Source organism: Pholcus phalangioides, unplaced genomic scaffold, assembly GCF_987345545.1.
Source record: "Pholcus phalangioides strain wild (caught in Gottingen) unplaced genomic scaffold, Ppha-v1.0 ptg000003l_1, whole genome shotgun sequence".
Classification (NCBI taxonomy): Eukaryota; Metazoa; Arthropoda; class Arachnida; order Araneae; family Pholcidae; genus Pholcus; species Pholcus phalangioides.
The window spans coordinates 56,308,477-56,331,672 of NW_028301596.1; the positions used below are offsets into that span (position 1 = coordinate 56,308,477).

Here is a 23,196-nt window from a genome sequence, read left to right on the forward strand (position 1 = left end):
ACATTATTAGTAAATACACCTGTAGGCCGAGCTCCGATTCATCACCCGCCAAGTTCGGGCTCAACCCCGTCGCTTCGTTCCTCAGGACGACAAAGTGGGCTCCTGGCCCCCCAGACCCGAAAATATTGACTGTTTTCACCACAACCGGAAACATGGCAAAACTGATGAGTTCAAACGGAATGTTCCAAAAACCGGCCGCGAGTGATACTATACCGATGCGATAAATGTTTCAAAGTTCCAATTTTTATAAATCTGAAAAATCCATAAATGACAGCAGGGCCCAGCCGTTATTATTCTCAACTAAGAAGTTGGTGGAGATAAAAAATTCGGATGGGGTTTATGAGAGAATTCAACCCACAGCTCTCGTTGCGAGGGTTCCATGCTATAACCATTGTACCGATTGCGGATGATGGTTTCAAGTTAAATTATGTATATCTCTCATTAAATACGCCAGAAAATACGTTGGCGCCAATCATCACGTCACGAAAACGCGCATGCGCATTACATCGTGGCACGAAGTCCCGAAGTCACGATAGGGTATTGCGGCATTTAGTGACGTAATAGCGATATCAGCCAATGAAAGTATTCCATGTTAAAATCGTATGTATAATATGGAATTAAACCTTCGGGGATGTGTGGGGATGTTTAATATCCTCTTTGAGAACAGTGAACCTAAACCTGGTTACGTCAGAACCGCATTTGACCAGCACCTGCTAGAGATAGAAGGCCTCGGCACTGCTTGCCATAAACGTCATGCAGACTACCAAGCAAGTTTGCTACATTTTGAAACACAGCATCCTATTTCGTTTCTTCTTATTTTGGCGTATAATCCTTCCTGATTGGCTCACAAATACCGCATGGTGATTGGATGTGGGGGCATAGAAATCGCCAATTCTGGGCCCGATCATTCCTTTTCCACACAACGATGATACTGGCATGAGCAGGGGATTTTTTCCCCTAATAATCTGAGGGGGAAATGGACTACTTACTGACGTCACAAGCAGAATACGGAGGCCTTATATCTGTAGGAGGTGCTGATTTGACTTGTGCAACGGTTTAAAAAATGACGATAGAGAAAATTGAATCAAATATGAAAGGACGGGGAAAAAAACTTGAGAAGTGTGTGTAGATTCGAACCCGAGACCTGTAGAGTACAAGATTATTACGCAACTAACTGTATATCATCGACGGACGGCATGCTGTGAGAGAGAGTCGTAGTAAATTATATAAAATTTAAACATCCGCTAATCGCCAATTTGCGCCCATTGACAATAGCAACCTATCTTTGATATTCCCGCGCATACGGATTCTGACATGTTCAACACTGCAGTGAACCGTTTCTGAAATAATCGCGGAAAAATATTGTGAGAAAACATGGCGATGACCCCCAAATGGTGGCTTTTTGTTATCGGAATTTTACGACGGATCTTTCCCCACTTCGCGAACTGGCTGGCCAAAGCCCGAAATTTGGACATTGACCGGGCCAATATTCAACGAATTTGGTGAATTCGCGAACTGGTCGATTTCGGGGTTTGGCAGTAACACATGCAAACAACAAGCATTCAAATCATTCTCTAGGGAAAAAAAGTCAAAATACATTATTTTTGGGACTCATTTTTTTATTTTTCATAATATATTTTACACATAAAGTAAATTTTACTTCTCATGTTTTTATTGTATATTTTTTCATGGTCAGCAGTATATTTGATTGATGCAAAATTTGCCGAGAGGGAGGTAACCTACGTCGCATTGGCAGCCAGGCGCACATGCTTGACACCTTACTCCACCAGGAGGATCTTCACATGTCCTAGGGCAGATACTTGCGCATGTAACATATCTGCTGTTCTGTGGACATGGTGGCTCTGGTAAAAAAAAATAAAATAAATAATAATAATGCAAACAAAATGAAATATTATCATTAATAAAAATTTCATAATTGAACGAATTCACAGAGATGATACCGATTATATTATCATTGATTTATAGTCGAATGAAAACATAATGACTGAAATATGATAAACACAATTGCCGTATTCCCCCCTCCCGCGAGAGCCGGGAAACAGCGAGAGAGTCCAGCATGCCGGGAATACCCGTATTTTCCTGCATGCTGGGAAATTCGAGTGATAGATTCTAGTTAGTTTTTAAATATCTGTACAGCTGATATTATACTTGACTGTTCTCTGTATTGTAGGATCTTTTAACCCTTTCAGACCCTGGTGCCACACAAATATTTGGGTTGCTTCTTCCTCACTGCAGAAGTAAGTTTTGAGTTAGAAATATGGTGAATATGAACTTTGGGGGTTTCGCATCAGAGGGCAGCACTTAAAGTTGAGCTTTCAGAGGGCTTTAAAGATGGAACATTGAGATGGCTGCCAGTAAAACGCACTTCCAAAGTGTGATTTAGTAGATAAAATTTAGAGCAATAAAATTCTGGAAAAAATTTGCGTAATTTGCATGTGAAAATGTATATACCCTGCATCAGCTTGGGTGGAAAAAATTGAACAATTATACAAAAAAAATTAGGAATTGGAAAAAAAGGAAGATTTGCTGACATTTATGTTATTAATGCATTTTTTGAGTATCAAAAATGCAAAAACATTTTGAGAATTGCAAAAAATGAATATCTCGAGGTCTGAAAGGGCTATAGTAGATCACAAATGTTACGGCTTTTCATAGCCACTCGAAGCTGGGACTGCGGACTCTGCTCCACACTAGGACTGTTACATTGTAAGGGCTGCTTTATCCCTTTGCAGTCGCGCTTGCCGCCTAGGCTCAGTAGGCGGAGTCGTCTCACAACTATTATGTGACGTCACTGCTTTTTTTTTGCACACCGAAACGAACTGCTTTTTAAAATTTTAGTTGCTTATTTTACTGTTTTAAAAGTGATCTCTAGTTTATGGTGTTGTTTTAGTGCCGCAGGCATACGCATGTGGTATTTTTAAATATTTTTTGATCTAAAAGCTAAGAAATGGATTAAATCCAAAATATAGTAGCTAAGTAATAATATCTTTGGATATTAGCATTCAAAATATAAATAACAATAACTTCAAACACACATTTTATATTAAGATTTTTTTTTTTTAGATTGGTTTTCCATGTTTTCTGTTGCAGTTGTATTAGTAATAACGAAGTTCAAGGCTTCCAAAAGCTACACCTAATTCAACTAAAACGAAAAAGGTAATCAAAAATTATTAGAAAAGTCAAAAGTAACTGAAATTATGTGTCTCGATTTGGTTTCCACTCGAACCAATAAACGTTGACGTAAGCGATTCAACTGAAATGGATCTGAGAAAAATATTCTTAGTGAAAATTACCTCATAAGCATATGCAAATCTTCGGGAGAGGGTAACTCTCCCGAAGATTTGCATATATTATTAAAATAAATTCAAAATTAAAAAAAATTGCAAAATTAAAAAAAATTGCGAAATTAAAAAAATTGCAAAATTTAAAAATAATAATTGCAAAATTGAAAAAAATAAATTTAAAATTAAAAAAAATAATAATTGCAAAATTATTCAAAGAAATAATTTGTAACCCTCCAATTAAAAGCAGGAGGTATGCTATACTACCTCCTATATGGTAGTAGCTTTCTTTCTAAACTATGTGAATAACGTGTGGACCTCACATACGCGATTTATATTGCAAGGAGTTGTGTAGTATGAAGAACTTTTTATGTGGACACCTTTTGCCCAAAAACCCAATCAGAATGTTGTTGCCCTGTTTATTCTGATACCAATAATAATAATAAGCATTTCGAAATGCAATATTCGCTGAGATATTTCAATTTGAAAAACAAAATGAAAACGGTCTCACACACACAAATGCGGGTGGCTCACATTTAATATTGTTTTTCCCAAACTTTGCACCGTTTTTCGGATTAGAGAATATCTCAGCGTATACTGCACTTAGAAAAGTTATTTTTTTTACTTTTTTTTTTGCCTCAGGAGAGACAGGGCAGCAACTTTATAATTGTGATTTTGAGCACAGGGTGTCCGTATAAAAAGTTATTTTTATTTTAATAACTATAGAACCCTTGTCAACATGAATTATGTGTCTGAGTTCTGAGTTCTACACGCTATTTGGATAACCTTTCTAATTGAAAGTATGACTCTAGGATCAACGGTTCGCCAGTAAAATGAGATGAGGGCAATTAAGTAATCACCCTGTACTTTTTAGAAAGTAATAAATTATTACTTCAATTCATTTATTTTGTACGCCATTTTTTGACACTTTGCATTTTCTTCAGTAAGTATCTGTATAAGCAGTGCAATACGAAATATTTTTTTTAATGACTTTTAGGCTTTGAATACATATCATCAACTATAAAAAACTTTATCAGCTCAAGAAAAAATATTAACCAGTTGAGCGTTAATCACTTAATGTACAAGCTCTTGACAAAAAATATGGATTATCTCTACTTGGTGGATCGGCGATAAATCTGGTAACCTTGTCCTAACCAAATCACACGTTAGGAAAAGAAAGAAGAGGAAAGAAAAATTGAAGAAAAAAATAATAACATAAAAGGAAGCTCACACATACCATATAATATACAGGTAGATAAGGAGTATACGGTAGATTTCTCTTTTCACCCCCACCCACGTGTTCTCTTTCGCTATTAAATGATATTACGCTCATAGAAAAATATGCGTCCCGTAAAATTTAATTTGTTTCATCTAGTAACCTTATATGCACAGTAGCTTTAGCTCAAGCGCCGGGAAGAGAGAGCCTTGGTAGTTAGAACGTTGGAATAAAGAAAGTGGGATTGGTTGTTATACCGTGGTTATTATATTTCTGGCAGCACCTATAAATACGTGGCTATAAATAATACAAATACATTGTCTGAGGCTTTCGTGGCCGGCGTTAAATGACTTGCCTAGACCATGGCCTAATAACCCGGAAACCGTTTACAAGTCAATACAAATACAACGCCACAACAGGCAAAATGCCCAATGAGGTGGCTGAGAACCTACCGCCTAATGATACCTACCACCCCTTCTATTGTTAAAAAAATAATTTTGCAATTCTTACCAGCGTTCGCTGGTCTGCAAAGTTTGTCAGCCAGGCCCAAAAAAGCTTTACACATGTGTTCATTAGCTCCCGCCTTGGTGATCAGAAAAATGGTAACGGATTAATTCATTAATGGAATAATTAATGGATTAATTCTTTTCAGAAACATAACTTTGCTCGTGTTGTATCAGAATGGCCATTATGATGGCCTACTTATGTATGTAACATTACCATGAAAATATATAATCAGACCTCGGTTTACGAACAGCTCGTTTGCGAACAATGTGGTTAACGAACAACAGAAAATGATTCGGTTTACGAACCCACAAGCTGGCTGAAAGCAAGCCCTTAAGGCCGAAACGCCCTACATTGACGTGTCAGAGACGTTGTGAATTCTGATTTGTGGAAATTCTGTGACGTGGAATCAACCTCGTGGATCAAAGAGGTCGTTTTAAAATTTAAGAAGCTCTACAATTATGTGTCTTAAACGCATGGCCCGTGGGTCACATTTGGCACTCGGAGCTATTTGTTATGCCCCACTGATCATTTTCAGAAAATTTGTGAAAACATTGAAAAAACGATTAATTTCAGATTTAATGAAAGTAATAATTTCAGTATATATTGATGAAAGAAATAATATTTTGGAATTGAGAGATAAAAGAAATGATTCTAGAATAAATGGAAGAAATAATTTCAGAATTGAGATGGAAATTCAGAAATAGTGAAATAAATTATTTTTGCCTTTTTGACAGAAATAACTTCAGAATTTCTGAAAATACAAACTCACAAATCAATTAGAGAGATAATTTCGTGTGATAGGAATTATTTCACATTCAATAAAAGGGCCCGTTCAAGTATTACGTCAGAAACATTTTAGCCACTTTTGACCCCCCCCCCCCCCTTGTCAGCAAAATTTAGTCAGCACTGCCCCCTTACCTTTTAACGCATATCGGTGGGATCGGAAACGTACGCGGGAGGAGGGGGCATAGGAAGCCCGTTTGCTTCCCCAAATCGTTTCGGTTTGCGAAAAATTTGGTTTACGAATATACTTCGGGAACGAATCAAGTTCGTAAACCGAGGTTTCACTGTAATAATAAAAAATAACACATGCTTACGGATCGGGTAGCTGGTTGTTTGAGCGCAGGAACTGCCGAAGAAGCAGCAAAGCATTGCGACCAAAACTATTATCTTGCAATTCATCTTGTTGGTATTGATCTTGGCGATTGAATTGGAATTGCTATAGTGTTCTATATATACATTCAGCGACCCGTATTGAAAACGCAGTGATATAATTCAGCTGCTCGAACAGAAAACAGTCGAAGCTGTACAATCACTCAATCGGTTGCGAAATTCCGAACCTGTGAATCATCAAATATTGCTGAACAAAGAATGCGTCACACACCAATCGATCCTGAAATACCCAATATACCATATTTAGGAATCCACTAATGGTATTTTCGATAATAATAATAATAATAATAAAAAATTAACGATCACATAAATTGATCATTTTTGTCACATCATGGTCATTTCATGCGCACGAAAGAGACTAATAAGACCAGGTTTGTATTTGTGTTGTCCCCGACAGGTTAGCAGTAGTTGCGGTAGCCACGTGCAATTGTGAGACCACATTAGTGTCATGTCTCTTCCATGATTACAACCCCCCCCCCCTCCCCAATGGCAAGTGGGGGAGGGGGATTACGAATGTAAGGCAGGGGTACTTCAACGTACGGCCCTAGGAGGTTTTTGTAGTAGGTCGCCAAACAGAAAAAAACATAACTAAAAAAATATTAAACGTCGATTAAATCAAAAGATATTTTGATAATGCCCGCAGGTCGCTGAATAAGTTGGGGTACCCGAAGCCCTCAAATTCTTTTAGGCCTCTGATTTCATATATTTTAAAACAGAAATGTTGGGGTCAAAAAGGCTACCTAATTACAGGATCTACCGAAAGAAATGAGAAATACCTTAATGAAATAGAACAAAAAAAATTAATGAAAGAGATGATTTCAGAATTATTTCGTACTTCATAAAAATTTCTAATTAATAGAAAAGTAATTCCAGAATTATTTTAAAAAATTTTTTGAACAAATAATTTCTGAGCTTGAACTTTATTAAGACTTAAATATTTTAAGAATCAGTAGAAGAGAGAGATAATATAAGAGTCAATAAAAGAGAGAGAGATAATTTCTAAATTAGCGACAGAAATAATTTCATAATTGATAAAAAATAATTGCAAAATTAATTAAAAAATAATTGCAAAATAATTTCAAAATTAATTAAAAAAATAATTTCAAAATTAATTAAAAAAATAATTTCAAAATTAATTTAAAAAATAATTTCAAAATTAATTAAAAAAATAATTTCAAAATTAATTTAAAAAATAATTGCAAAATTAATTTTAAAAAAATTGCAAAATTAATTTAAAAAACAATTGTTAAATTGATAAAAAAAACTGCAAAATTTTAAAATAATAATTGCAAAATTTAAAAGAAAAATAATTCTGAAACAAAAAACTAATTGCAAAATTAAAAAACAAGGAGAAATAATTGCAAAATTATTCAAAAAAATAATTTCGAAATTCATTTAAAGTATCTTCAAGATATTGGAGAAAAAACTATTTCGGAATTATCGAAATAAATCATTTGAAGAATTATTTAAAGTAATTTCGGAATAATTAAAATAAGTGATAGATCGAAAGTTTTTTCAAAATTGGCAAAAAAGTGTGATTTCGAAAATAATCGTAATTTATAATAATAAATTATTAGAAATAATTTCAGAACAATTAAAATCTTCAATTATTTTGGGCTCCAATGTTCAACTAGGGATTCCTTTGGCTGTGGGATCCGGAAATTTTGCTATATGAGTGCCGTCAACGAGAGCGCTACATTCTTACCGTCATAGATGCTAATGGGACGGGATCTTCGGCTGTCGAGTGACCTGATGTTTGGGCGACCGCCAGATGCTTCTCTTCGTATGGAAAAATACGTCGAGGAGTTCCAGGAGCATCTAGAGCAGTGGTTCTCTAGTGGTACTGGGATACCTGAAGGGGGCCACGGAAGAAAATGGAAAAAGGGGCCATGACAGGTGGTTTGGAGGGCTTCAGAGAACTGAGAAGAAAAATTAAGGTGTAAAGAAATAAAGCTTTTATATTAGTGACTATACACTTACAGAATCCAACAAAACCACCCATAAAACCGGGGCCGTCTTAGGGCATGGGCCTACCCGGGCCTCACCACCTACATTACGCAACAAGTTCCCTAGGATGAAGTTTTTCGCAGGTCCCTGGCTAGATTTTTCACAGACTCCCTTCTCTATATTGAATTATAGTGTGAAAAACAAAAAATGACGAAAACCATATCAGGCCCCGGGCTGCAGCTCTGACTGTCCCATTCTTGTGAGGGGTCATGCCCGGGGCTCTCATGTCCATAAGTAAGGTGGGGACATTATGATATTTGTATAGTACAATAAATTTTGAAAATAAGTAGGAAATGTGTAGGCTGTTTATTTCCAGCTAAGTATGGGACTAACATAGCATCACTTTGCCTGGGGGGGGGGGGGGAGGCGTGATGTTGAGACGGTTCGGATAGAACTCGGACTAGCGGGGAGATCAATAAATTCTAGGCCAGTGGTCTGGATGCCAATTTTCTTTGCAAAACTTTCGTTCAGTATAAATTCAATGAAAAAATTATTTCAATACGTATAAAGGATCTTGCTTCTAGATGAGAGTTGAAGACTCGGGGTAAGACAGGGGGGGGGGGGGGGGGGCACGAGAAAAAAAATGTTTCAAAGGGGGCCACGGGCAAAAAAAGGTTAAGAAACACTGATCTAGAGGATATGCATCGAATATCCAAAGACAGGATCGACGTCGGCTACGAGAAGATGAGAGTTTGCTACGATGCGAAGGCCGCGTCTTAAGACTTCATTACACTTATATATTTAATCATTACACTTCACTCATAGTTAAAAAAATTGATGACACATGGCAGCACTACACATAACAAACATTAAACAGAAACAAACCTCACGTCAGGTTCATAACAAGTACACAATTCGTTAGAAATTCCGTAGAGCAATGTATACGAAGTGCATGTACAGTTAAGTAATTGTAGTAGCCAAAACATGGATTTTCTATATTCGATATCTCGATAAATATTACATTTGGAAATGTGGAATTTTTTGCAAGTGACTTTTCAGAGCGGGATCTACATTTCGATAAGTGGAAGTTATAGCATGCGGGGATTGTATAAAATGTTAATTTGTTTTTTTACTCACGTATGTGACCCCCCCTCCCCAAGCAAATTTTGAGATTTTAACTGCACGTCATTGGGAAACTTTTTGAAACTGAAGTAGGTTTCGAAAGTCAACGGTTGCAGAGGTATCTGCTGTGCAAACAATTTGGGAGAGCCTGTATTTAGAGACAACGATGTGTAAGGAAATGCATATTCGAGATCAATAGCTGCAGATAGCAGGTGAACAAACGCTACGGGCAATACTACGTACCACGTCTGACAACCCAAGGGCAGTAAAAGACACGTGTATACGTCTTCCCTTTGGATTTCATGATCTCACATAAGTATGAAATCAGCCGCACCAAAATATTAATAATAATAATAGCAGCTGTTACTTCCCGAAGCTGTATATAGCGACCTGTAGATATTTTTTTCCTGCAGACACATTTCTTCACCAGAGTGTACGTATAAGAACTTGAAAAAAATCGTTGGGGTCACGTTATACGTTCATCTAAATCATAATTTCCCAACCTTTTTTGTCCTATCGCCCCCCCCCCCAACGCAATCTAACCCATAGGATCCTATGTTATACCCGTAGCTTCCATCGCCCCCCCCCCCTGGAACATTCCATCGCCCCCAAGGGGGAGTTAACGCCCACGTTGGGAATCACTGGTGCAAATGACAAATTTCATCACGGCAGTATGATAAATTCTGACTTATCATACTTGTATTTAGGAATACGAAAATTGCTGGTTTTGCATATATAATCACCGGTAAATTTAATAAATCCGCAATATAGATGAACAAAATTTATCAAGTGAGAAATTGAATTTTCTGGATGTTATGCCGAAACTGATATTTTGGAAGAAAAGTGATTTGCCTCCTCCGGGAATCGAACTCGGACCCCCTTGCATACCGGGCAAGTGCGCTAACCAATACACCAGAGACACACTTTTCAATTCCCTTTTAACACACCATCTCTTCATAAAAAACGCCAACTGGGGCGAAAATTGCTGTAGTTAAGAGCTGCTGCTAAGACTCCACTCAGCGCTTCACGCTGCTAATGTGTGTTAAAAAGGGGTCGAAAAGTGTGTCTCTGGTGTATTGGTTAGCGCACTTGCCCGGTATGAAAGAGGGTCCGAGTTCGATTCCCGGTGGACGCAAATCACTTTTCTTTCCAAATATCAGTTTCGGCTAACATCTAGAAAATTCAATTTCTCATTATATTTCAGGCCGAAAAAAAATACCATCTCTTCAAAATTTATCAAACTCTCCAAAATGGTCGGCGGTTATCCATGATGAACAGCGATTATGCATAATCACCAAATTTATTACATTTACCGTAGCATATATACACATTTTGTTATATATATTTATTTATTTGATTTATTGTCAGTCAATCCAATATTGTTTTTTTTTCCCCTCTCGGTCACGGATTTGGTCCTAGAGCGGTCAAAAAATCATTTTATGTAATTTATTTTGGTCGGAAGAAAAATTCTTTCGGATTTGGTGCCCCTTAATCGCTTTCCCCTACTTTGTTTGTCAAAAGAAAAAAAAATTCCCTGTCACCGCTGATTTGGCGCCCTCCTAGAACAGAAATAATTTTCTACATTAATTTTCTACTTAACATTTGTAGTCAATAAAATTTTTGTTTGCCCTTCCGTTTCTGATTTGGCACTCTCTCCCCCAAGAGCGTACAGGAATCATTTTCCGCAATTTGTTTTGGTCTATAAATGTTTTGCCGCCATTTTATCTCGTATTTCGCGCCCTCTGACAGTGAACAGAAATAGTTTTCCCAAAAATTTCTTAGTCAACAATTTTTTTAGCTCTTTCATCTTGGATTAAGCGCCCCAACCTCCGCCCCCCCCAGAACGGTGCCCATGACCATTACCCCCCACAGATACAGGTACAGATACATGTATCTAGGAGGTAATGCCCTGACCTTCGTACCAATACTCGTGGTGTTTCAAGCTAACAAACTCAATTACACCAAGATAAAGCGCAAGATATTATATTTCAGCGTTCCTCAACGTATCGTCCGCGGACAACCTCAGGTCCGTGACGATGGCCCTGGTGGTCCGTAGGCAGACTCGATAATCAAAGTCTAACTGAATCAAAATTACAGTAGCTATAGAATTACAAATTCGGGGATGAAGCCTCGGGCCCCGCGTATTTCAAGAACGGCCCTGCTTTACACTTAGGGTAATTATATCTCATCCAGTGAATGTATGGAATATCGCTTATTGCGAGTGTGTGTGGTTGAAAAATGCAGTTTTGGAGAAATTTGCTAAACAGAAAAATTGAGATATTAAAAGGCAATTAGTTGAATTGCAATTAATTTGCCACCTGGCAGTCGAGTGGTTAGGGAACTGGCTTATGACTGAGCAGGTCTGGGTTCGGAATCCCGTTTTGAGCATGGATGTCTACTAACAGTAACAAATTCCCTGGACAGATCGCAAAGATGTCTTGGGAATATGTGATAATCACATTCATAAAAAACACGGGACTTCAATCGTTCCACAAACAATGCCATAGGTTGTAAAAATCACAAACTGTTGCTAAAATTTGTGTGTGTGAGAATCGAAATAAACTTCATTGAAAAAAGGGGTCACCGTTCAAAAAATGTCGGAACGGTCAAAAATATGCGGAAATATCAGAATATTCAGTAAAATACGGGACACAGGGTCACATTGCTCATCCTATTAATAGCTCGTTGAGTTATATAGTCGAATCCCTTTATAAAGAACGCCAAAAGCGAGGAAATCACGTCGTTATAGCGAAATTTCGTTATTAAGGAATTCCATGATTTTGCATTGTTCCTATGTAAACTTATCTGAGGGATTATAAAAGTGTTCACTAAAAGGAGTGTTTTCGCTATAACGGTATTCGTTAAAACGGGATTCGATCTGATATTTTACCGGTCCTTGGGGTGGTGTATAAAGGTTGAGGAACGATGTGTTATATATTGATTTTATCTAATTTTTTTTCAGTTAAAGGAAAGTAAGAAAAGCGATCGAATTTGTGTTTTGTGAATAGGTCATTATTTCGAAGAAAGAGGATTTCTTTAGAGATGCAAATTTAACTTCCATTTCACCTCTTGGCAAGCTGTTAACGATTGTATTCTTCACACTTTTGTGATGAATACAACGCAATACTTTACGATGATGTTTCTTCCCCCTTTTTTCACTAAAAATTAACATATTCTTTTCAACATAAGAACATTTTTATGCCGTTTTTACTTTTCTCGCGTTATTGATTGGTATTTACGGTCTATTGTATTGTAATGTAAAAAGTTCTTGTGTAGAGATTTCAACAAACTCTGTTCACAACGTGAGTTTAGATGCTTTCTTTAGAGATAAAAAAAAAAGTAAATTGCATTCCTTTACTCATTCTTTCCGTGTATCAATTTTAAGAGAAAAAGATTCTACAAAAATATTCAGTATGTAACTATAACACTAAATCATACATGCACCTCGTCCATATTCCTCTGCGGAAAGGAGTGTAACTATACTGATGGACTGAACTGTAAATCTTCAAGTTTTAATAGGGATAGTATAGGTCGGGGGTGGCCAACAGGTGGCCCGTGAAGTGATTTTGTGCGACCCGCGACAAGGTAAAAGCACAGTGAAAAAATTAAATGTATCATCATTATTTGAACTATCGCTTACAACAGCAAATTTCTTGATTTTTTTAACAAACTTTTTTTTCCTAATTTAATAACTATATAATTCAATTAATAATGGAGCGGCTTATACACCGAAGTTGCACCACTGATACGGCCCGCGATGCTATAGCTGACCATTATGTTGGCCCGCGAACAGAAAGAAATTAGCCACCCCTGGTATAGATAATAATAATCTCCAAGGATCGGAACTACATCTCCAAAGTTCATGAGGAAATTTCCTAAATGTGTAAGCATAACAGGGTTGTCATATTAGGGGATTTCAATTACCTTTCAATTACCCGGGTATCGATGGGGAGAACCTATCGGCTAGAGATCAATATGAGAAAGACTTTCGTAAGTTTGTGCTCGAAAATTTTTAGTATCGACGTGTATCAGAAGCCACTAGAGGTACTTCTATTTTGGATTTATTTCTCATTACTTCCGAGGATGTTGTTGAACATGTTTTGTGGGGGAGGGCGAGTTTTCTTCTAGTGATCATCGTGTCGTTAGTTTTATCTGTAACTTTTCTATGGGTAAAGTTGATTAAAAAAGTGTTTCCTTGTTTTTGAAGAGTCAGCTTTCATCTTTTGAGAGAAAGGTTAACGGGAGTTTTCAAGGACCAGTTCGAATCGGTTGGTGTGGTACGTCAATGGGGAAAATTTAGGGTAAAAATATGCTCTGTTTGCATGACGTCATACCATTTGTTCGTAAAAAACGCGTTTGTTTCTCGCACCTCCTCTGGTTCATGGAAAAAGTGCGTAATGTTCATGTTGAAAAGAAAAGGCCAATTAGAGAGTAGAAAAATTGGAACAGGTGACTTACATTTATTGAAAAAAAAGGACATTGAAAAAGGTGATTAGGGAAAGTGGAAAGGAAATCGAATCAACGCTGGCAGATAACATTGGCGCTAGCACAAAACCACAAATTATTTTTCACGTATGTCAACAATGGATGGAAGGGAACTGTTGGTCTTCCTAGCGCCCGAGTGGTGCAGTGGCAAGATGCTCGTCTTCCACTATGGAGGTTGCCATCAAATTCCACGGGTTCGAATCCGGACATAGAACGTCAGAAGCAAGTTCTTTTCCTACCGAGCCTGGGGCGACCGATGGATGGAACCTTCATTTACCACGCAACTCCACTGGTTGGAAATTTTCGTATGGCGATATGTAACGGGGGTTGGTGTAAGTTAAAGTAGTTGGCCTTCCCCTCTCGATAGAATGATGTAGGGTAAAACGCAATGTGGACATGCGTGGTGTTTTTTATTTGCATCTTTTCTTAGTTCTTGCAGGCGTTCTGACTGCCGCTGTGCGGTCGTGTGAGCATCGTGCTGGACTCTCGTCCTGAGGATCCAGGTTCGCGAACCCCGTTGACGGCACAATGGAGGTCAGCTGAAGATGGTTTTCTGCGCGGTTTTCCAGCTTCAAAGCACAAACGTGAGCCGGTATCCCATTTGAAAAAGTCTCTCCGCAGAAAGCAAGCAGGCCTACAACACGATACTTACAAAACATGAAAATTCAAGCATTCCCAGCCTAATCCATGTTGAAACATAACAGCAGATAAACCTCAAGATTCTGTACTTATCTAAAAAAAATATCCTCGCTGCTGGGATTATACTATAAAAGTTTTATAAAAGTTCTTTTATAAAGACTGAAAAAATACAACCAATAAGATAGCGATTATATTTGCGTGAATGTAACCATTAGACTTATTCGATATTTTTTACAAGTAAGAGTTTGTAAAAGATCTTTTACCAAACTTTTACCAACGTTTTTTTTAGGATGATATAAATTCAATTAACTTTCAAAATATGACTTGAAACTCAACTTCACAAAAACAAAAACAAAAACACGAAGTAAACATCTGATGGGGCTTCAGTTGCGCTCCATATCGATTGCTTCCGATTCACCCGATATCGCAGAAAATATCGAATATGTATTTGGTCTGTAGTATATACGTTTACAATTACTCTTGTGCGTTTACGTTAATTAACCCTAAACAAAAATTTATTTCCCTGTTAACTAGAAATTTTTTTTTAAATACCACTGGCCTTATTATACAGGGTATTAAAAAATTACCCTGCACCAGTTTTGAGAGTGAAAATACAGTGCGTAACAATATAACCAAATATAAATTTTTATACGCCCCCCCCCCATCCCCGTCCTCCAACTTCTCGTTAGAAAGAGTTGTTACCCCGTCTTTTCTGAATCCGACAGAAAAAAAAAATCCCCATGTTTTTAACTGCAATATTCACAAAGATATTTTAATTCAAAAATCGGAGAATAGTTGGGAAAGAACAGCAAAAACTGACGAACTCAACGCTCCTTTCCCTCATTTATGCTGCCCTTTCCCTACTTTTCTCCGATTTCTGAATTCGAATATCTCAACTAATATTGAACTTGGAAATTTGGAATTTCTTCCGTTGGCCTCAGAAGAGACAGGATAAAAATTTATATTTGATTTTTATTTTGTTACACACTGTATTTTCACTCCCAAAACTAGTACAGGACAATTTTTGAACAAATTTTGAGCTTCTTTTTTTTTTTTTAATTGAAACTACCTCTACGACAAACAGTTGATGAGATAAAGGCCGCATAAACACTTACGGGACACCTTGTATTTCCCTGATTAGCCACACAAACCGCATCTACCCTTTCAGTACACCCACAATTTATCATTAACACGATGCCAAACCACGCACGGCCCCTTAAACAAAGATCCTTAACCAAGTTAATAGATTAACACCTTTCATCTCGTTTGCAGATGTAGGCTATTCTCCCCCGAGTACCTACGAGTGTTTCATTGTAGGCTCTGGGGAGTACGGATGCACCTGACGCGAATGTTAAGCAGGCTATAAAGAGATAGACTAAATAATGCACAATTCCTCTAATTCCTCACCGTAGGCAATACATGATCAACGACGGAAAATTCCACGAGACTTGGCGATAATTTTTTTTCCCCCTTGTTATTTATTATGATCAAAGTAAAGTAAGTATACACACCCAAACTGCCCAGAGGAAATCAAGGGATAGAAATATTTTCCATATAATAAGCCCATGGATTATTCAGCTCTTCAGCGTTGTTTGAATTTTCTCTTCTCTGAATACTTATGATACACAGCCATTCTATATATATAAGTCCCCCATTAATTTATTTTGTACCTTTCCCTCTTGTGGCTGATTTCGTGGAATTTCCTATAAAAGCTTTTTCTATAGGAGTTCGCTTGGTTTATCCACTCTTCTTACTTATGTTCTCAAGTTTTAATTAATCTCCATGATGCCCATAGGACTCTGTGACACGTTATGTCATTTCTCTCGTTGCCCGAGATCAAGTATATGTCTTATATCGAACATTTTCTTGATACTTCATTACCCTGCATTTTCTTAGACGTTGGAAAATTATGTTTTTATGTGGTTAAGTATATATATATTCATTAACTTAATTAGTTCGTTCTTTACTGTCGGCTACGAACGTGTTGTTGTATTTGTAGTTTTCCGGTTCGAGGCTCGCGTCGAAAGATCAATTGTTTTGATACTAATCAGTTTCTTAATGAACCGAAGACGCAATTAAGGAATCATTCAAGTATTACGTCAGCATCGACAGTGGGGCGGGGGTGGCGTTCGGATTTGCTGACTTTTTGATGACAAGAGGAGGGGAAGGGGGGGGGGAGTTTGAATGATGATGCTTTCGTCATCTACCACCCTTCATAAAAATATGAAATATTCTTAAGTATATCGCATCTTACTCGGTGTGCCAAAAACGAGGAAAACCTATTGCTAGTTTGTGGGCATCTGAACCAACATTATACTTATTGATAAGCCCTCCTCAGAGCCACTTTAGTGGTTTTTAAATGTTCCGCGGATCGTTCTAGTTATCTGGAAAGATAGACGGACCGCTCAAATGCTCTAGAAATGCATTGCGGGCCGCTTAAGTTCTTTGTAGCTGTGTTGCTCATCACTCACGTGATCCTTAATTATGCCGCGGATCACTTAAGTAATCTGGGAATGTGCCGCTGGTAACTTGAGTGATGTAGAGTTGAACTGAGGGCCACTTAAGTGCTCTAAAACTGTGTCACATGTTATTCAAGGAATCTCTAGATGTGCCACGGACCGCTTAAGCATTCTGGAACTGTGCGCGGGTCACTTAAGTGATTTATAAATGTGCCGCTTAATTCATATTTACAAAATTAGTTTTAGAGTGGTGGGCGACAACATCAGGTAATATATCGATTGCTCCCAATATCACAAAAAATACCCAATTTGACCCAATATCACAAAAAATACGAAAAAGAGGAAACAAGAGGAAAACATTATTTAGATCAAACTGTTTTTCTTGACAAAAATCTTATGCATGGCTCCTAAGAAATTGGGCTGGCTCCAAAATATATATATATATTCCATTTGTCATGTTCTGCTATACGACGTTTCAAAAAATGGAAAGGTTGGGAAGATGCGAGAGTGATTGAGAAGAGTTTGTGAATGGGGATCGGTGGTGAACGACGCTGAGATACTGATAGCTGTCAACTACCTTAGCAATGATTATACGCAAGTAATTAGAGGACAATGACATGCCCACCACATTACGAAGAAAACGGTCAAACTTCTCCATCTCAACGACCCTCCCAAAGTTAAAATGGTCTACTTACATTCAAGGGAATCTAATATTTTATTACACCATTAAACCCATTATAGGGTTGGGGGCTGCCTAGTCCCCTTTTTAAACTAAAATCACTGTACAATACGTGCGTATTACATAGTATTCCTGGAAAAAAATGAAGAATTTAGTTTCTCTTGGAGGGAAATGAGAGAGAAAGGGGGACTCAAAAAAACAAAATACGAAAATTATCAGTGCCTCGGATTATCGGGAGACTCGAACTTTTGGGGATCGGATTTTCGAGACTATTGTACACGGTTTCCAGAATTAAAGTTTATCTAACAGATGGCACCACAGTCGTTGCTAGAAGTCTATTTTGTGACTTCTTTGTGAGGGAACATTGGAAAATCGTTTTTAACAGTGAGTTCCCAAACGCTCTCAGCTAGGAGCCAGTCCATCTGTGAGGCATACGCATCCATCGCAGAGGAGATTTTGCAGAAAAGTGGCTTTAAACTCTACTATTAACATTCGTTGCCATTACTAGGCAAGGTGACTATTTCATATCCATCGTAATGTGGCATGAACCATGTTTTCGGAGGACGCAATATACCTCTGCTTAAAAGATATTACAACAAGACTTTGGTGCTATCTATAAGTCAAAGTTACAACTAATTTCATAAACTGGCTCAAGGGTTGTCACTACTGTTCTCAAGTCGGTTTTATCGGCGGTTTTTTAATTATTTTTTCCCTGTGTTAAAAAGAAATTCCCGTGACGTAGCGACGCTAATCCTGCAAACCGTTTGAAATTTCGGTTATTTTTCCGTCTTTTATGAATTTTTAAAGTTTTTACGGACTTTTGCCCACCCCGTGTATGTGAGATGCTATTGTCACCGTTCAAAATCCATTTTCAAGCATGTCAAGAACTTAGGCCGGGATTACACTATAAAAGTTTTGTAAAAGTCCTTTTATAAAACTTGAAAATTACGACCAATAAACTGAACGGTTGCATTTGCTCGAATGTAACCCCGGTCACAACTCAACTTTTACGCAAGCCACAAAACTTTCATACTGTAATCCCGGCCATAGACACATATACCCGACGTTGAATATAATAACGACTACTTTTTTGATGTTAGCTTCTGCACTCATTGCATGAAATTTTCCGGATTTACATGAAAAACATAGGAATTTCCTACAAAAATTCATGTTAGACATTCATTATTCCTGAATCTAACACGTCGGTCATATCTTTAACTAATTCATTTATTTATTTATTGTGAATTCCCACATATAAGTCGTGTCAAAATATACATAGAATACAAAAAAAGAAATGGGTTATTCCCATAGTATCGAATAAAAACAACACACAACATCTATTACATCATAAATCCTGATACAAACATGTATACGAATCCGTATTGCGCATTTTTTTGCATAAATACATAAAAGCAAAAAAAAAAAAACCATTTATAGGTGTTATTTATAGCCACCCATAGAAGAATGATCATAATAATATTTATCATAAATTTCTGGGGGCAAAAATATCAGTAGAAATGGCGGAATCTCTTCCGTAGAGTCGAATTTCCCTGAGGGGGAAAAATAAAACAACGGGAAATTTCCGTAAGAATTTAGTTGCGTTGCGATATATATGATGGAAATAAATTTAATATTCTTCCGCTGGAGTTTTCAACTTCAACATATATCAAGTTTATGGTCGCTGCGGGAACTAAATCGGTGCGTTTCATTAAATATGCGAGCGTAATAAAGTGTCTGCACCTTACCGTTCTTTTCGTGTGAGAATAAAGAATCCTCTTCTCCCCTATATCTTATCTATTACTTGCATTATATACTTCACGCTATAAATTCTGAGAAATCAACAAGTTCTAAATTTATAATTTATCCGCGGGAGTAAGAATCTTCCATGCGTATATATTTCTTCTGATACGTCAAACTGTTTGGCTCCAAACTCCTCGTAAAACCTTTGTGAAAGTTTTAGTTTTTGTAAAACTTTTACCTCATATATTTCTACCATAGGGGTGGCGAACTTCATACTACTGCAGGGGGCCAACACAATGGTCAGCTGCAGCGTCGCGGGCTACACAAGGGTCAACACTCCGGTGTATAAGCAGAACTATTAAAATTACCCAGGAAACTTGCAGATTTGCGTCCGCGATAAGTAATATGGTGCAGAGAGAGCAACTTAGTCATTTACCCTGGGCTTCTTATAAAATGACGCATATCTATGCGTTTATTAAGTTTCCAGCCCAGTAGATGCAATGCATCAAAAATTATTGTTTCTTTTGCAAATTAGTCTATTCAATGACACATACGTAGTTTGAATTTTACAGAAACATTTGTTTTACATTTTTCTGCAACTATTTTTATTTCCAATTTCTGATTTGGCAACCGGCGGGACAGCACGGGTCAAATAGACGCTCAAGGAATTGATTCACACATCGGTAGACTTCAGGAGGAGTTTTATTACTGGGAATGGAAAGCGTGCCAAAAGCCAGTCATGTGGATAGCATTTAGTACGCGGAATAGGTAAACCCGTGATGGTACCAGAAATAAAATGGACCAGCTTCGCATGAACCAGGCAGATAGACTACTCGAACATGTGGAAGGATGGGACTCTTTGTTCAAAGGTACAATATGAACCCGACCATCCCATATGACACGTTTTTGCTCTTTGGCATCATTGGCGACCGCGTAGCATAGTCGGTTGTAATTTCGAGGTATCATTGTGAGTTGGCATCCACTTCGATAAAAGTTTTGTCACTGTGAGCAGAGAGGACCAAATATTCCTTCAGCTACAAATACAGAGGCAAATTTACCCAACGAGGTGGCGGAAAGAAATGGGGCTAAAGATGCCAATATAACAAACTTGCAAGTAACAATAAGTGCAATACGTGTGTGCGATGATAAGGCACTATGATGAGAACAGAGCTGATTACTATCGTCAATAGAAATGATGAACGTAAATAGACCGTTAAACACTTTATAGATCAAGGACGTAATACTGTGTCCAAACGCCACAGTTGGATAAATCCAAACACAAGTTCTGCCATGTTCTTTCCTCTCTCCTCATCATCGCGAAGTAACCCTATGAATAAAATGTTTTTTTACCTCCGTTTGCTCCTACGAGTTACTTTTTTTTCTACACATGTGAGGTATCCTTCTACTAAATGCATACAAGAGCGAAAGAGAACACGTAGGGTGAGGGTGAAAGGAGAAATATATTCCGCACGCACTCTCTTAAATACTTATCTATTGCACTGTTTTCCTTTCACTTCTTTCTTTTCCTGTTTTTAACGTGCGGATAGATTAGGACAAGGTTGCCATATTTATCACCGATTCGTCAACTAGAGATCATCCGAATTTTTTGCCGATAGCTTATAAGCGAAGGGTTTAATCAGGCCTGTTGTTGAAAGTAATAGCCCGAATAATGATAAGAATATCAATTTAATGCATAGTAAATTTACCTAGTCGCGGGCCACACAAACTCACCTCACGGGTCACACGCAGCCCGCGGACCAGCTCTTGTGGCCACCCCTGTTCTAGGACATATGCTTTCTCATCTTGAGTAAAATTATTTACAAAATCTCCCGATCGGCTATTTTTAATATTATCAAAGAGTATATTGTGTACACAGTAAATACGGAAAACTGGATGAATGCAGAGATATCGGTGTTTGAAGGTAGGAAGACTCATCTCTGCCCTTACGGGGACACGAACCCCGCTCTCTCGTTTACCGGACGAGTGCTCTACCAACAAAGCTAACTAACTAACCGTGTGATGGATCGGTCCATATCCTACGTGACTTCTAACTGAAAAGCCATCACCGGGAAACATATTTTCAATATGTTTAAAATGCGAAATGAAATAATACATATGCTCATCCCATACGCATTCCACAACTTCCAAACATTTCAGAAACAGCCTTACATACAAGCACAGTAAAATAACAGGCAAAATAAAAGTCATATGTGTATGCCATACACATTCCACAAGTTCTAAATACCAAACTAATCCTATGAAGACTGAATTCTTCCCCTTGGACCGTATGTACATGCTGAATGGCTCCGTGAAATGGACGGCTGCAACATTCTGCCAATAGCTCGCAAAAGAGACCACTACTACTATTACTACTACTAAACCACGCATGTACCTCGTCCACATTCCTCTGCGGAACTTCTAGCGAATTGGAACGTCCGTGTCCGTGTTGTGAACCTAATGTGAGGCTTGTTTCTGTTTGATGCTTGTTAAAGTGTTGCCATCTGCCTGCTATTTTTCGAACTATGAGTGAAGTGTAATGATTGTAGATTTTACTGTTGTAGGCCCGTTGCTCTCTGTGGCGAGACTTTTTAATGGAAACTTTATGCGAGACTTTCAAGATCGGCTTGCATTCGCACCTCGAAGTTTGGAACCACAGAAAACCAACTTCAGCTGACCACCACTGTATCGACATTGGGGAGACGCAAAAGAGACCGGGGTTCGTATCCCCGTGAGGGCAGAGGTGAGTTTTTCCTTCCTTCACTCCTGCAGTTTTCCGTATCTGTTGTATTAACGGGGAGAGTGGCGCCTTTCTACAAATACACTGTGTGCCTAAACTTTTGCGATGGTCTGTACGGGATGGGGGAGCTGTGAATGAAAATCAGGTGGAAGGGGGGGGGGGGTGATTCAAGGAATTCAGCGACTGAATCTGAAAAGCAACAGTGAAATTCCACTTGCACTAAAAATATTTCGATCACAGGATCTGAAAATGCTATTCATGATGACATCGTGCCATAATTTTTTCAATGTTACGTACGATTCCCATATATTCAATATCTCACCGTTGTGATCGGTTCTCTCTCCAGAAAACCATTGATGGGAAAACAAATGGTTGGTGACTGAAGTCATTCCATGAGTGAAGATTCCGAAATGCTAATGAAAACGACGCTAATCGTTCCCGAAATAATAATGGCCATTATTTCTCGCGTTGGAACGACAAGAGTAAGAGATAACTAAGTTTCTCTCTACTCTTTTATCTCTCGATGCTATTCTCATAAAATGACAACGTTGGTGTTGCAAAATGTATTACCGGAATATTTTGCAACATTTGTGTACCTATAGGTTCGTCGATTTCCGAATCCGTTTGCATCTGTGTAGCCATTTTAGAACAGGAGAAGTGCTAAATAAGTCTTGTCGTGCGGAGCGCGATGTTTCTAATAAATGGCCTCGATAGGACGTTCTTCTTTATTTAGCATCATTTTCCCGGCATTAAATAATATAATTATTTTACATTTGTAATCGTTTATCTTAAAAAGCTTATTCAAAGGAATTTGCGCCGGAATTTAGGAATTTATGTGATAATTTCGGAATAGAAATAGGAATTTATACGTGAATTCCGAAGGAGTTTTTGCGGGGATTTCAAAGGAATTCATCCTTGAATTTCTGAGTTAAAATAATTTTTTTGAAGAATTTATGAGTGAATTCCAATGGACTTTATTCGAGAAATTTTAAAAAAAATTATACGAGAATTGTGAAATTTAAACGAGAATTGTGAAATTTATACGAGAATTGTGAAATTTATACGCGAATTTTTAAATGAATTTTCAAAAGTTTTCACAGTTTCTACCAGTATTTGAAGACCACCATTTATTTTTAAATTTCTAAGTGAATTTCAGAGAATTTTTTTATCCGGGAAGTTTTACTAGAACT

The 23,196-nt window shown here is 37.7% G+C and overlaps 1 long non-coding RNA gene across 1 annotated transcript; it reads right to left on the reverse strand.

Annotated features, from left to right (window-relative positions):
* Positions 1-1,601: 1,601 nt before the first annotated feature.
* Positions 1,602-22,648, reverse strand: LOC149088927 (uncharacterized). Its single transcript, XR_016195318.1, has 3 exons — positions 22,577-22,648; positions 6,123-6,244; positions 1,602-1,862 (listed from the first exon to the last, which is right to left on the reverse strand). It is a non-coding gene; the product is annotated as an uncharacterized LOC149088927 (long non-coding RNA).
* Between the last annotated feature and the right edge of the window lie 548 nt (positions 22,649-23,196).